We start from the raw sequence: 15,023 nt of genomic DNA on the forward strand, positions 1-15,023 counted from the left end.
TAGTCACATGAAACCAGCAGAACTTGTTTTGGAAAAAGCCACCCCTGCCTCTGGGTTACAGTAATGTACACACCTTTATTTTTTAAAAGCTTACACCATTTTATTATTTTTTTGGCTTGGTACATTTGTGTGAGTTTGGGAGTCTCTCATGCTGGAGCTCCATTATACCTGTTTTGTTTGACCCTGCCTCCTTCTGGAGTTGCACACTCTGCAGTGTAAAAAAACCGAAGTGAACCTACCTTAGCCCTTGTCTGCACTGGAAAGTTTTTTCAACACAATCTATGGTGTGAGTATAAACCAATAAACCACTGTACATCACAGTTGCTTTAAATAAAGGGGACATGTTATTCAATATAGAGACACGTGAACCATAAAAAGCTGGAGTTGGCCTTGTTTCAGCTAAGGCTCCAGAAATTCAGCTGCTTATTCCAGAACAATGTACACCTCTTCTGTCTGCAAATTTAGGCCAGCAAGCTCACAAAATAAGCATTTTTGTGAGATTTCTGCTATTTCCTGCCATTGCCAGATATATGACAACACTCACTCTTGTGGTGCTTTCTGCTCCTCATTCAGTAAAACCTTCTATATTCTAGTCCGCCACAGAATTCAGCACCAGCCTGTCATAAGTCCACAGGTCTTGCAGCAGAGTTTTAGTCTAGCTTACCACAGAGTATATCAGCCAAAAGGTGTGTTAGTTTCCTTACAGACATACAAGACAACAAGCCCCCTCTCCAAAAGACTTACAGTCTTAAGGCCATGATCCTGCACCTAGATCCATGAGACGTCCATGCAGATCCAGCTGCAGGAGCAAGATTTAATTAGACAAGTGGGATAGATGAAGAGGAGAAGAAAAAGATATATTTAAAGAAAAAAAAAGTAGGTCCTTAAATTTATTCTCTTTGTAAAGGTCTACAGACACCCATGACGCACCATACAAATGTTCACTATCGTCCCAACCCTGCAAAGATTTACACACATGCTTAACTTTACTCATGTGAGTAGTCCCATAGAAGGATTTCTCATAAGAATAAAGTTAAGCACATACTCCTCACTTCTGCAAAGATTTACTGAAGAATGTTACAATAGGATCCAAAATACTAACTACTGCTTTTAGTACATTGTTACTGCTGTGCTGGTCTGAACTTTGAAATGCAGTACTAATAATGTACTTCAAATAATCAATATTTTTCTGGTCAAATGGTGGGAATATCACAGAGGAAGTACTGGCCTCTAGATGTTCATTCTGGCCCTTCAAAAGAAACCTATAAGAAATAAATAGGATGTGAAGTCTTAAGCAGGTTTTATACAAAGTCTCAATTATTCTTATATTACAGCAAATTGCACACTTTAATGCTGCAAGGTTATCCCTTGACAGTGCAGAAATAATGGGAGTTAGAAACCAACTTTTTCCTATTTTAATAATGTAACTAGTAACATGTTCACATTATTAAATCCCTTTAAGGATCAATTTTAAAATATTTTTTTACATTTATAATGAGATTTTACGCCAACAAGATATTTGTTAGAAATACTCTAAATCTGATAATTAACTTGAAAGTCTTGTTGAGTCATTCCTATTATAAATAAAGTGATCAATACATACATTATATCGTGGGATTGAAGTTACTAAGAACATCTGCTGCTGCTAAACTAAGTGCCATGTTATCGGAGCAAGCATAGTTTCTAACAACAGCTCTATGAATATACAGAGAAAACAAAACCACAGCAGAGCACTAGGGAGACTGCTGTCTTTCAGATGAAAAATAAAATCAAAGTTCTGACCCGCCACATAGTAAACTGCATGGTAGTCTGTTTGTTTACATCAGAAGGATAAAGGGTTGACTTGATACAGCTGGTATTTGAATCTGTTCAGTGGAGGTTAGGTATTCTACTTATGCTTGCATTACTAAGCTATCCATTCCAGCCAGTTGTCATTAGGGACCACATGTCTTTAATCCGCTTCTCACACAACGTAGCACCAGGAAGTGCCTTGGCTTTCTACAAAGAAGAGAACAAAGCTTTGAAATAAAGGCAAATCTCTATTTCAAATTTAAAGAAAACATCTCTCTAGTGGTGTACAGTGAGGGACTAAAGAGAAACTGTTTCTTAAAGACACAGGTATTGGCAACCAAATAAACTCTTCAGAAGTCTATATACATAGCACTGCTTCTGAAAAGACATTTTTATAAGGATTCACTATCTAAACAATCCCTTGCTGAGTCCACAACTCAATGTGCCCAGACAAATAGCTACTAACTAACCTCTCATTCCATGCTGAAGTAGCAAAACATCAGAATAGTTCCTTAGGTGAACAATGTTTCTTGTTCTGAGATCAAGCCTTCAGCGTATTGTAAAATCAAAAACACCTGCTTGTTACCAGCAACCTCATGTAATATTTGTTCCGTTGTGCGATAAATTGGGCAATGCAACCCCATTGTGCCAATTCACTCATATTTCCCTGTATTTGTGGTCCCTGTATAGGCTATAATTATTGCAAACATATCACTCTTTTTGTCTCCCTTTATTAATAATAATTTGACTAAAACCATAAGACAAGGGCAAAGTGCTACACTTAGGAAGAAAAAAAACAAATGCACAATTACAAAATGGGGAATAATCAGCTATGCAGTATTACTGCTGAAAAGGATCTGGGATCCTTTATAGCGGATCACAAATTGAATATGTGTCACCAATGCGATGCAGTTGCATAAAAGGTAATACACTGGGGGGTATTAACAGGAGTGTTATAGGAAAGATCTGAGAGGTAATTGGCCTGCTCTACTAAGCAGAGGTGAGGCCTCAAATGGAGTACTATGTCCAGTTCTGGGAGCCACACTTCAAGAAAGATTGGATAAATTGGAGAGAGTCCAGAGGAGAACAAATATGATAATAAGTTTAGAAAACCTGTGACTATGAGGAAAGATTTAAAAACTGGGCATATTGAGTCTTGAGAAAATAAGATTGATGGGAGACCTGGTAACAGTCTTCAAATATATTAAGAGGTGATATAAAGAGAACAGGGATCAATTGTTCTCTACGTCCACTGAAAGTAAGACCAAAAGTAATGGGCTTAAATATATTAGGAAAATGTTTCTAACTGTAAGGGTACTTAAGCACTGGAATAGGCTTCCAAGGGAGGTTGTGGAATCCTCATTATTTGAGGATTTTAAGAACAGGTTAACACCTGTCAGGGATGGTCTAGGTTTACTTGGTCCTACTTCAGTACAAAGGGCTGGACCAGATGTTGTCTTGAGGTCCCTTCCAGCCCTATTTCTATGATTCGACAATTATACTACTTCTAGTTTCCAAATAAACCATAGAATTGCCAGCACCAGCCAGGAGAAGTAACCATGGGCTCATTTGTGGACAGATATAAGCACAGGAACCCAATTAAGATTGTACCCAGTACAGTATTTGTTATTATGCTAAAGGCAAATGGCAAAGCCATTTTTACAACAAAATAGCAACTCCTTAAGTTCTCATTCCTGCAAACACTTTATACAAATGCTTAAGTTTAATCACACTCAGTGTGGATGGAGTGAATTGCGCCCACAGACCAGTAGATCTAACACTGCTGGGTTGTCAAGACTGGGAATTTCTGCCACAGCTATCAGGGTACTCTTGAATATGCCTTTTCTGGACCAACCAAATACATTCTTCCTAGGCAATGCACTCAGTTTTTAGTGAAACCATTTTTTAAAGTAAAACAAGAATTACAACTCACAGAGCTAAAATTTCTATTCAATATCCCATTAATTCTCAAGGCCTGACAACAAGGCTTCTGTGTAATAGAAAAACACCTGTGTGCTGCTGGCAAACTGCTGCCTCCCGCCACTACAAAGCTAATTGGGCAATGAAGAGAGAGCTAAAATACTGCTGCAATGGACCCCCGTATCTCCTTTTCACTCATAAATTCCCCTAATTACAGGATTGAAAATTTGGCAGACAGTTCAAATTGCCACGGGTAATGATAACTTTCTGAAACCCATTCCTCCTCCAGACAAAGCATCTGATATCATTAAATAATTACTGAATTTCAGCTGGTGAAAGCAACACTCTGATCATTTGGAAAGACCATTTTCGTTATCTTTTCAGTCTACATTCTGAGAAGGAGAAACCATTCTGTTAAGTCATCCCAGTCAGATACTGTACAAGCAAAGGCACCAGATTAATATTGTACAAGATCTGGCTACATGAGAGTCCACCTCCATGTCCCCCCAGTAAGATCAGCACCAGCTAAGATAATGACCTTGTGAAGGGGTGTACCAGGCTTTCACAGCCCCCTGCTGGAGACCTTACTGCTCTGCTATGTCATCCCCACCCCTGGGAGCAAGCAGAAGGGAGGGAAAGAGTAACAAAGATTAGTTTTCTGGGCCTGCCTAGAGAGACCTTACTACAATAGCTATTTTGGAAGCTAAAGAGACCTGTTCCTCTAAGACCTAGAAGGGCTAGCAGCAGCCTATCAGGACCCTGCTGGCCCAGATAAAAGGAACTGCCCTGGCCTAACAGGTTAGTTAGTTCCTTGCTGGGATCACAGATGAAGGAAGGGGATGTGTGCTTCTCTGGCCAGAAGTGCTTGAGTTTGTTTTCTGGCTGTATTTTGTATAGCTGGATTTTCAAGTTCTAAGAACCTTAACCTTGAGATAAGGGTGAAGATAAAGAGGCTAGGTGGGAAGAGGCACAGGGAAGAAGTGGTGACAAACTGAATCAACCAGTATGTGCCTGCTGTTTATAGGGTCCCTGGGTTGAAATCTCGTGTAACAGCTGGGCCCAGGTTCCCTGTGTGGTCCCAGGTAAAGTGACATAAACCCCAAGAAGAGTTAGAGCTTATCTGGGAGCCTGAACAAAGGGCTAAATTTAAAGGACCCAGAATCAGGGCAGAAGATCCTGGTAAGGGAAGATAGGCTGTTTATATATTGGACTCTTTAATACCCCAGAAGGAGTTCAGTTGGACTTTGTGACTGGTCTGAAGGGCTGTCACTGAAGACATACTGAGGTTGGCCTGCAGGAGGCACTGGGGTGAGAGAAAGATTGCAATACCTCCCCCATAACTCAGAGAGAGGTTATGAGTCTATTAGAGGAGTGGGTGGATGAGGTTCTATAGCTGGGGTAGGCAAACTTTTTGGCCCGAGGACCACATCGGGGTTCTGAAACTGATGGAGGGCAGGTGTAGTGTATTAAATTGCTCCCCATAGGAATGTGCTACTTACAGTGTACTACTTATGGCTGCCAGTCCTGGTGCTCTGAGCGGCATGGTAAGGGGGCGGGGAGCAGGGGGGTTGGATAAGGGGCAGGGAGTCCCAGGGGGCAGTCAGGGGACAGGGAGCAGGGGGAAGTTGGATAGGCGTGGGAGAGCCAGGGGGCCTGTCAGGGGGTGGGAGGGTGGATAGGGGTCGGGGCAGTCAGGGGACAGGGGAGGTTGGATAGAGGGTGGGGTCCTGGAGAGGCAGTTAGGGGCAGGGGGTCCTGGGAGGGGGCAGTCAGGGGACAAGGAGCAGGGGGGGTTGGATGGGTCTGAGGGGGGGCAGTCAGGGGGCAGGAAGTGGGAGGGGGCAGAGGCCAGGCTGTTTGGGAGACACAGCCTTCCCTACACAGGTGTAGTGTATTTAAATTACTCCCCGTAGGAATGAGCTACTTATGGTGTACTACTCATGGCTGCCAGTCCTGGTGCTTGTAAGTTGCACATTCCTACGGGGAGCAATTTAATACACTACGCCCGGCGACTCTTGCAGCCCCACTGCCCAGAGCGCTGACGGCACAGCGAGCTGAGGCTGCGCGGGTGGGACCGGGGGCTACCCTCCCTGGCTGGAAGCTCAAGGGCCGGGCAGGATGGTCCCGTGGGCCAGATGTGGACCACGGGCCGTAGTTTGCCCACCTCTGTTCTATAGCCTGTGATAAACAAGAAGTCAGACTAGATGATCATGGTGGCCCCTTCTGGCCTTAAAGTCTGAACCTCAGAAAAAAAAAGGGGTAGAGGAGGTAGGGCAAAATGGAGAGGAGCTTGGAGTGCTGGGAAAATGATACTGGTAGCACAAATCCTTTGATGGGGAAGTGAGGTCACAGCAAACACTCAGCAGAGAAAAAAAGTATCCATAATTAGGGCTGTCAAGCGATTAAAAAAAATTGTGATTAATTGTGCAATTAATTGCACTGTAAAACAATAATATAATACCATTTAAATATTTTTGGACGTTTTCTACATTTTCAAATATTGATGTCAATTACAACACAGATTACAAAGTGTATAGTGCTCACTTCATATTTATTTTGATAAGTATTTGAACAAAAGAAATAGTATTTTTCAATTCACCTAATACAAGTACTGTAGTGCAGTCTCTTTATCATGAAAGTTGAACTTACAAATGTAGAATTATGTACAAAAAAACATTGCATTAAAAATTAAAACAATGTAAAATTTTAGAGCCTGCAAGTCCACTCAGTCCTTCTTCTTGTTCAACCAATCGCTCAAACAAGTTTGTTTACATTTGTAGGCGATAATGCTGCCCACTTCTTCTTTACAATGTCACCTGAAAGTGAGAATAGGCATTCACATGGCACTGTTGTAGCCGGCATCGCAAGATATTTACGTGCCAGATGCACTAAAGATTCATATGCCCCTTCATGCTTCAACTACCATTCCAGGGGACATGCAGCCATGCTGATGATGGGTTCTGCTTGGTAACAATCCAAAGCAGTGTGGACCGATGCATGTTCATTTTCATTATCTGAGTCAGATGCCACCAGCAGAAGGTCGATTTTCTTTTTTGGTGGTTCAAGTTCTGTAGTTTACGCATTGCAGTGTTGCTCTTTTAAGACTTCTGAAAGCATGCTCCACACCTTGTCCCTCTCAGATTTTGGAAGGCACTTCAGATTCTTTATCCTTGGGTCAAGTGCTGTCGCTATCTTTACAAATCTCACATTGGTACCTTCTTTGCGTTTTTGAAATCTGCAGTGAAAGTGTTCTTAATGAACAACATGTGCTGGGGCATCATCCGAGACTGCTATAACATGAAATATATGGCAGAATGCAGGTAAAACAGAGCAGGGGACATACAATTCTCTCCCCAAAGAGTTCAGTCACAAATGTAATTAACACATTATTTTTTTAATGCGCGTCATCAGCATGGAAGCATGTCCTCTGGAATGGCGGCCGAAGCATGAAGGGGCATATGAACGTTTAGCATATCTGGCACGTAAATACCTTGCAATGCTGGCTACAGAAGTGCCATGCAAATGCCTGTTCTCACTTTCTGGTGACATTGTAAATAAGAAGAGGGCAGCAGTATCTCCCGTAAATGTAAACAAACTTGTTTGTCTTCGCGATTGGCTGAACAAGAAGTAGGACTGAGTGGACTTGCAGGCTCTGAAGTTTTACATTGTTTTGTTTTTGAGTGCACTTATGTAACAAAAAAAAATCTACATTTATAATTTGCACTTTCACAACAAAGAGATTGCACTACAGTACTTGTACAAGGTGAATTGAAAAATACTATTTCTTTTATCATTTTTACAGTGCAAATATTTTATTTCATTTACAACACAATACAATATATATAAAAATTGGAGAAAAACATCCAAAATATTTACTATATTTCAATTGGTATTCTATTGTTTAACAGTGCGATTAAAACGGTGATTAATGTTTTTTAGTTAATCGCATGAGTTAACTGCAATTAATCGACAGCCCTTTCAATAATTCAAGCAGAAGAAGGCAGGATCTGATGTCATTCTGGACACATAGAGAATTGGGAAGGTGGTTGCTGCTGGGTTTGGGATGTCCTGGATTCCTGAGTTGACTCCCTTCTCTCTTCCCTTCCCAATGCTTTTCATCCTCTGACAGCCACATGGACTGGGGAAGGATGTCCCAGCTGCTTCAGATCTGAGAGGGTGAGGCGACAAGGGAAACCTAGCTGGGCTTCAGCTCTTGCCCTGCTCCTGGCTGCCACTGGTGGGGGAGTTCCTTAGCTTCTGGGGATTGGCTCCACTCCACAGGAATGTTCTTCCTCCTTGTAATTTGGAATTATGATTTTTTTGTGTATGATTTATTATTACACTAATTTAAATTATGCCTGACAGTATCTGCTCTAATGACGCCGGGGTGGAGTGGCAGGTGTGATTGTAGGTCGAGATTAAGGTGCACTGACAGCAGTACCTGATGGCATAATGCCAGACTTGAGTCAGTCCTGTTAGCCCAGTTGCATAAGCATTAAACTTGCTTCCAAACTTTCCTCAAGCCAAAAAAGAGTATTCACTGTAGATACTGTATAAAGTCAACTGTGATACATCAATAATTTCAGGGTGCTGCAGCATGTTCTTCTACTCCACCCTTATAATAGGGATTTTGGTTAGAACATTCTGTTATGTAAGATGTAAACTACATTGAGAACCATAATAATTATCCTAACTGCATCACCATCTATTTATAACAGCCAAGATGTGAGGCACAGAAATTCAGTATAGTATTGTCTAACGAACAAAATGTAACAGGGTGGATCTGTTCATTATTTTGAAATCTGATTACGTATTTGTTAAAAAAGGAGATTCCTTATTAGTACTAATAATGGATAAATAATAACCTAATGCTTGTATCAGTCACATTGAAACAAAATTAAAATTCTGATCTGAGAATAGCTTTTCTATGCAGTGCCTGTTATATTCACAGGCCTTTTCTCATTTTATCAGGTTTCTTTGTACTTGAGCATGAATATGGAGTCTCAAATGGAATTTTTTCTCCCTCCTGAACACTTTGCCCTACATATAGGAAAAGGTCAGGATTTATTTGAACTCTGACCTGTTTACAAATGTGGAGTTGCCTCCTAGTCAAGTCAATAGGAGTTGCAAGAGCTCAGCACTTCTCAGAATTAGGTCCCTGAGCTGAAGATGAACTGGATAAAAGGCACTAGTTAGCATTTGCTTTAGGAGTTATATTTTGGATGTGAACATAAATACAAGTGAATCTGCCCTGGGGTAAAATTCTATGTCTTCCCCTTCCCTAGTTGTAATATCTCCAAACCAAAACCAATTTTAGCCTCAGCCCTGGATTATCAATCACACTGGCTTGGTGACCCTGTGGTTAAACTTTTCATTACCATTTGAATAACATGGGTGTGATTCCCATAATCTGTACTCTTGCTGAGTGCACTGGGGAGGCAGTATGCATGTGTCCTGAAGGGGCTTTTCCCTGCAGTGATCTCTCTGGCCAGTCTAGGAATAGCTCTGAAAGACTCTCATCCTCCATCTGGGCAAAGAAAGCTGGTCATTATTACAGGGGCTTTGTGAGATGAGGTGTTAATTGGAGAAGGGGACTTCGAAAACCCCTGGTTATAATCAGCAGAAAATGTCTAGGAAAAAAACATAACCAACTCAGGTTTCAGAGTAGCAGCCGTGTTAGTCTGTATTCGCAAAAAGAAAAGGAGTACTTGTGGCACCTTAGAGACTAACCAATTTATCTGAGCATAAGCTTTCATAAGCTCACAAATAGAAGTAAAATCATGTATTGTCTTGGCTAAATTGTGTCTTGCTCCTCTCTGTTGCCCTTGGAGCTGGGCTATAGAAGCATAGCTGCATAAGAAAGGTACACTGGTGTTTTGGATCTGTAAAGAGCAGATCCAGGTAGAAGGCCTGTGGGACTACAGGGGGAAGGGCAGTGCTTTGCATTCTTTACATTTGCTGATGAAAGGTGCAGCATACGCTCGTCCTGGGTTTATAAAAAGGTAGGGGGAAGGAATCCTGGTCTCTTTGCCAATTTAGCTGGCTCCTTAGGTCTATGAGGCATGCCTGATTGCATTAGCCAGCTGCCCTCTATGTGGGCAGGAATTACTAATGTCTGTGTTTTGCCTCAGCCCTGTTCACTGGGATAGGAAAAGAAGATACTTTCTGCTCCTGCACAGGTCTAGCTAGAATTTAGACCTTACATTTTGTTTGAGGTTGACTTTAAAGGAAGTGAAGACCACAGCCATTTAGCTACGTTAGATACATTTAAATCCTACATAATTTGGATTTCTGTAGTTGGCTGTTTCAGTCAGAAACAGTTGTCCTTCCTTTATATGTGGGCAGGAAGAGCAGAGAAGAGATTCCATCCAGTGCACAAGAAAGATTAGGTGGGATTTATGTCTGTACAATGCATGTGGGAGGTGCCAAGTGTATGTTCCTTGCAATAAAAACCTGTAACATATTACTTCCATGACAACTGCCTGTTTATGATCTTTTCCATGTTCCAAGAGTTTAAAAGAAGCTTCTGTAAATGTTCATCATGCAACAGGAAAGCATTTATTGAGAGAACTGGTGGTGTGAAGTATGTTGATGTGAGCATGTCAGCAAACCTAAAGTGGTGTGAGACTGATTCAGCAGAACACTTAAGCATGATGTGCTTAAGTTTTTTGCTGAACTGGAGCCTCTAAACCCACCACTGTTGCTGACTCCCTCTGTGGCCTGTGGCAAGATACTTATAGAGAAGGGAACTGAGATAGAGAGGGTAACATAGGGAAGTAAGCATTATTACCCCATCTCAGAGTTGCTGCAAGATTAATGAGAGAATGTCTGTAAAGTGTTTTGAAGATTCAAAGTGTTAAGTAAATGCTAAGAATATTATATTCAGACCCAGCTGCGTGTTCTGCAAATAATTAGGGGAACACCTTGAACACAACCTGGCATGTTTTCTTGTGATGAAATAAAAAATATGGGGGTGAGAGAGTGCAACACTGCATAACAAAAGTATGTGATTTGAGAGATTTACTGTTGAAAGGACTAACTTCATTTGGAAGAAAATGTGGGTGCTATGTGATTTTGAAACTCAGATCCACGGTTTCTCAGGTTGGGGACACAAAATTTGAAGTTGAAAATGTTGGGCCTATGATTTTGCCTGAAGGGGGGGATATATTTATACTTGACTTTGTCCTGGGTTGTGTGTGTGCATATGAGGGGGTTGTTTAGATTTTGTTCTATTTGGTTTTATGTTTGGATGTGCACAAACACAAAGAAATTGTTGTATTTTTGAAAAATAAAGGAATAGGGCCACCCTCTCCTTGCTTTCTGACCAGATTAACCAAAAAGCTCATATTTAAAGTGTCCTAAACATACTGATATTTTCAGAGTAACATTTTTTTTATAAAGTGTTTAGGTTCTTCACAAAAGGGTTTATATAGGAATGTAACATTAGCCAGACCAGATCTTGCCTCCTGCAGTAATCCATGCCTGCTGCTTCAGAGTAAGGCAAACATCCCCTTTAATGCTCCCCGTTTGCTGTATGCACTCTTCTCTACAGCTTGATACTTTGTCATACTTTGCAGGCCCTTATTTCTGCTTACTGTTGGCTGGAAGGATCTGATGGTAGCAGATTCATCACTCTTATCAACAGCTGTGGTCCTGAGGCCTAAAATCATTTTTAATATAACTCTATGGACTATGATGGAGATATACCCGGGAAGAATTTGGCCTTGCATTTATAATAGGGGGAGCTATGTTGACATTGTCCCTTTTGTGATGCTCATCAGTGAGGATTTGCTGCTCTATTTTTGCTGCTCTTCTCTGTCTGATACTTTTTTTCCAAAGATGCTTATATCCTCATTATGGGGTGAATCAGATAGCTCATAAAGTTTGCAGTGCCATGCTGGTGACTAGTGACCACAATGGCAATTTTTGTAACATTAATTATGATGCATTTAGGCATTTTTACAATACCACTGATGGAAACACCCTCTCCCAACTCTAATATTAGAGCCCTGGAGATGTCACTGTAGGTCATGTGTTAATTAAGTTGAAAGATGGGCACTGTCACCCATTAGAGGAGCAGGTAATTTACACTTATAAATGCTACATTTATTGTATTTTCCCATGATAGATTTTGTTCCAGTATGAAGAAAACAACAAACCCCTCCCATGACCTGTTCAATAAAAAACTTTAATTTTCTTCCTAGGCAATATTAATGGGGAGAGAGGGGCGAAACCCAAACTCTCACAATTAATATCACCTTCCAAATAAGACTTTCTAATAATGGCAGCGGTGACCTGAGTGCGAGCAAAGCTATGTCCGGCAATCAGTTGGCTCAGCTTGACTCAAATACTACTACTTCAGTGTTGTCCTGAAACTTGTGAAGTCATTTAAATCAGTCTAAAGTGAGCATAAAATATGTTGGCTCATATTAAAGAAGTTCTGTATTAAAATCACAAATGAGTTTGATTCCCCATAGTTTAAATTCCAGGGTATTACTAATTAAGAGGTCTTTTGGTTTTTGGTACTGTTTCTCTCCCTCTATGTGTGAAACTTGCAAGCTGCTAATTTTGTTAGTACATTCTAAGACAGAGTCTGTTCTCAAAGCAATTCTTTGTAACAACAACTACTCACACAGAGAGAGACTCAAAGCAATACTCTGTAACAACAGAAACAGCACCCAAAGACTCCCCGCCCTTTTGTTGTATTCATCTCGCTTTGTTAACAATTGTGATTAAAATAGAGATAGAGGATGTATGTGGATGGATGCTTGGTGTGGATAATAACTGAATGATCAGGGAGGTGCCAGCCTAAGAATGCAGTGTCCATCGGCTGAAGAAGGCGTCAAGTGGAAATAACCAGAGGACCCCCGGAGGGCAGACTGGAATCCACCCAACAGCCTCAAGGATGGGAGAACCAAAGAACAAGATAACATCTGGCAGCACGGAGCCATCAGGAATGTTTGATTGATTCAGCAACAGCATGATGAAGCAATTCCCATAGACTGGCATACGAAGAAATTCCTATAAAAATGGACTCTAGAAAGTGAGAACTTTGGGGGTCTGATTCTGCAAACCAACTTCCAGGAGCATTGATGAGCATCTGACAAGGCCCTGCTCCCTCCTCATGTCCAGGCCACCTGGCCAGTGGCTTGGCATGAGCAACTCTAAGGCTGGTAACTATGATAACAACCTTGCAGAACCTGTGTGTGTGTATATATGAATGAATATGTGAATAAATATGAAATTGAATGGAATGTTATAGCTAGAACTAACTGCTTACTATGATTCTTTCTGTATTCACAATAAATGTGGCATTTTGCCTTTTCCCCTTTAATAAGATCCTGCTGGTTTTTATTTTATTGGTATAACAAATACAGTTATCACTGTAGGCTGCACCAATTTTAGCCTTTCTGTGGACATTTCATGCATTCTCAGCTAGAGTGTTATAGCAGTCTAATTCAGTGGCTCTTAACCTTTCCAGGCTATTGTACCCCCTTCACGAGTCTAATTTATCTTGCATACCCCCAACTTACACCCCACTTAAAAACTACTTGCTTACAAAATCAGGCCTAAAAATGTAAAAGTGTCACAGCACATTACTGAAAAACTGCTTATTTTCTCTTTTTACCATATAAATTATAAAATAAATCAATTAGAATAAAAATATTGTACTTACATTTCAGTGTATCGGATATAGAGCAGTATAAACAAATAATTGTCTGTATAAAATTTTAGTTTGTACGGCCTTCACTAGTGCTTTTTTTGTAGCCTGTTATAAAACTAGGCAAATATCTAGATGAGTTGATGTACCCCCTGGAAGACCTCTGTGTACCCCCGCGGTACACATACCCCTGGTTGAGAACCACTGGTCTAATTCAGAGATGATGAAAGTTAAAGAACCACTCACAGTGACTAGATTCTTACCTGAGAGTAAGGGGCACAATTTTGTTGCCAAATTAAAATTCGAGTAACATCTTCATAAGAAGCGCTGTATATAATAGTACTAATGATTGAAGATGGCTCAAAGGCTTTTCAGAAGCTTTATTCTATGGTCTTATTCTCCCGATCACGGGTGAGGCTAAACTACTGGCAATTTCTTCTAAGTGGTTCCTACTAAAACCAATCTTGGTTTACACTTGGGCCACCAGCTTCTCATCCATCTGCAGACAGTGAGACACCTTGCTGATGATGGAAGCTGCATCAATGGAGATATACAGTTGGAATAATATTCTCATTAAGGGCACATGAATCTGTGCAATCTTACCTCAAAGTGTTATAAAGGTGGTAGGAGAAGGGATAGAGTACTGAGCCAGGGGGGTCTCTGTAAGAGTGACTTTGCTAACAAGGACCATGTGCCCACCACAGCCCTCTGTGACTTCTCTACTACAAATTAGTGGATCCAGCAAAGGGCAGACCATTCACTCCTGTGAGATCTCATACATGTCATTAACACTGTATGATCAACAGCATGAAATGCCCCAGCAAGGTCAAAGAGGATGAATGTAGAGACGGGCTCGGTCTCCCAGGCCAGGAGCAGGTCACTTTAGTCCTAGCTTTCCCTCTCCTAGACAAAAGAATGCTTTTCGCTACGTCTCACTGGGCATGCTGACCCTTCCTTGTAAACTGAAAGCTTCATACCGCTTCCAGCTCATCAGCAACTTTACCCTTCTGTTGTGTCATGGTGACTAATATCAGCTGCATATCTGATGCTCTCAGGAAAACCACATAGCTGATGACAGGTTTCAGAGCAGCAGCCGCGTTAGTCTGTATCCGCAAAAAGAAAAGGAGGACTTGTGCCACCGTACAGACTAACCAATTTATTTGAGCATAAGCTTTCGTGAGCTACAGCTCACTTCATCCGATGCATAAAAGTGGAATGTGCAGTGAGGAGATTTTTATACACACAGACCATGAAAAACTGGGTGTTTATCACTTCAAAAGGTTTTCTCTCCCCCCACCCCACTCTCCTGCTGGTAACAGCTTATGTGAAGCGATCGCTCTCCTTACAATGTGTATGATAATCAAGGTGGGCCATTTCCACCTTGCTATCCTACAGGCCAGGTGAGGAACAGACACCAAGGTACCGGCTCCCCGGAGCGGGTGTGGAGGGAGTACCCTGCTGGGGGAGGGCGGAGTTGGGCCGGTTGCCTGGAGTCAGGGGCAGCACCCTGTGGGGAGGGAGGCCTAACACCCCTCTAGTCTGGAGCCCGGACGCCGCGGCGGAGCCCGACTACAACACCGCCAGCTGCACTGCGCATGCTCTGATCGTCTCCAGTCGCTCAGTTCAGGCGCCTTCACCCGTCGCTTCGTTA

This window comes from Chelonia mydas, chromosome 8 (assembly GCF_015237465.2).
Source record: "Chelonia mydas isolate rCheMyd1 chromosome 8, rCheMyd1.pri.v2, whole genome shotgun sequence".
NCBI lineage: Eukaryota > Metazoa > Chordata > Testudines > Cheloniidae > Chelonia > Chelonia mydas.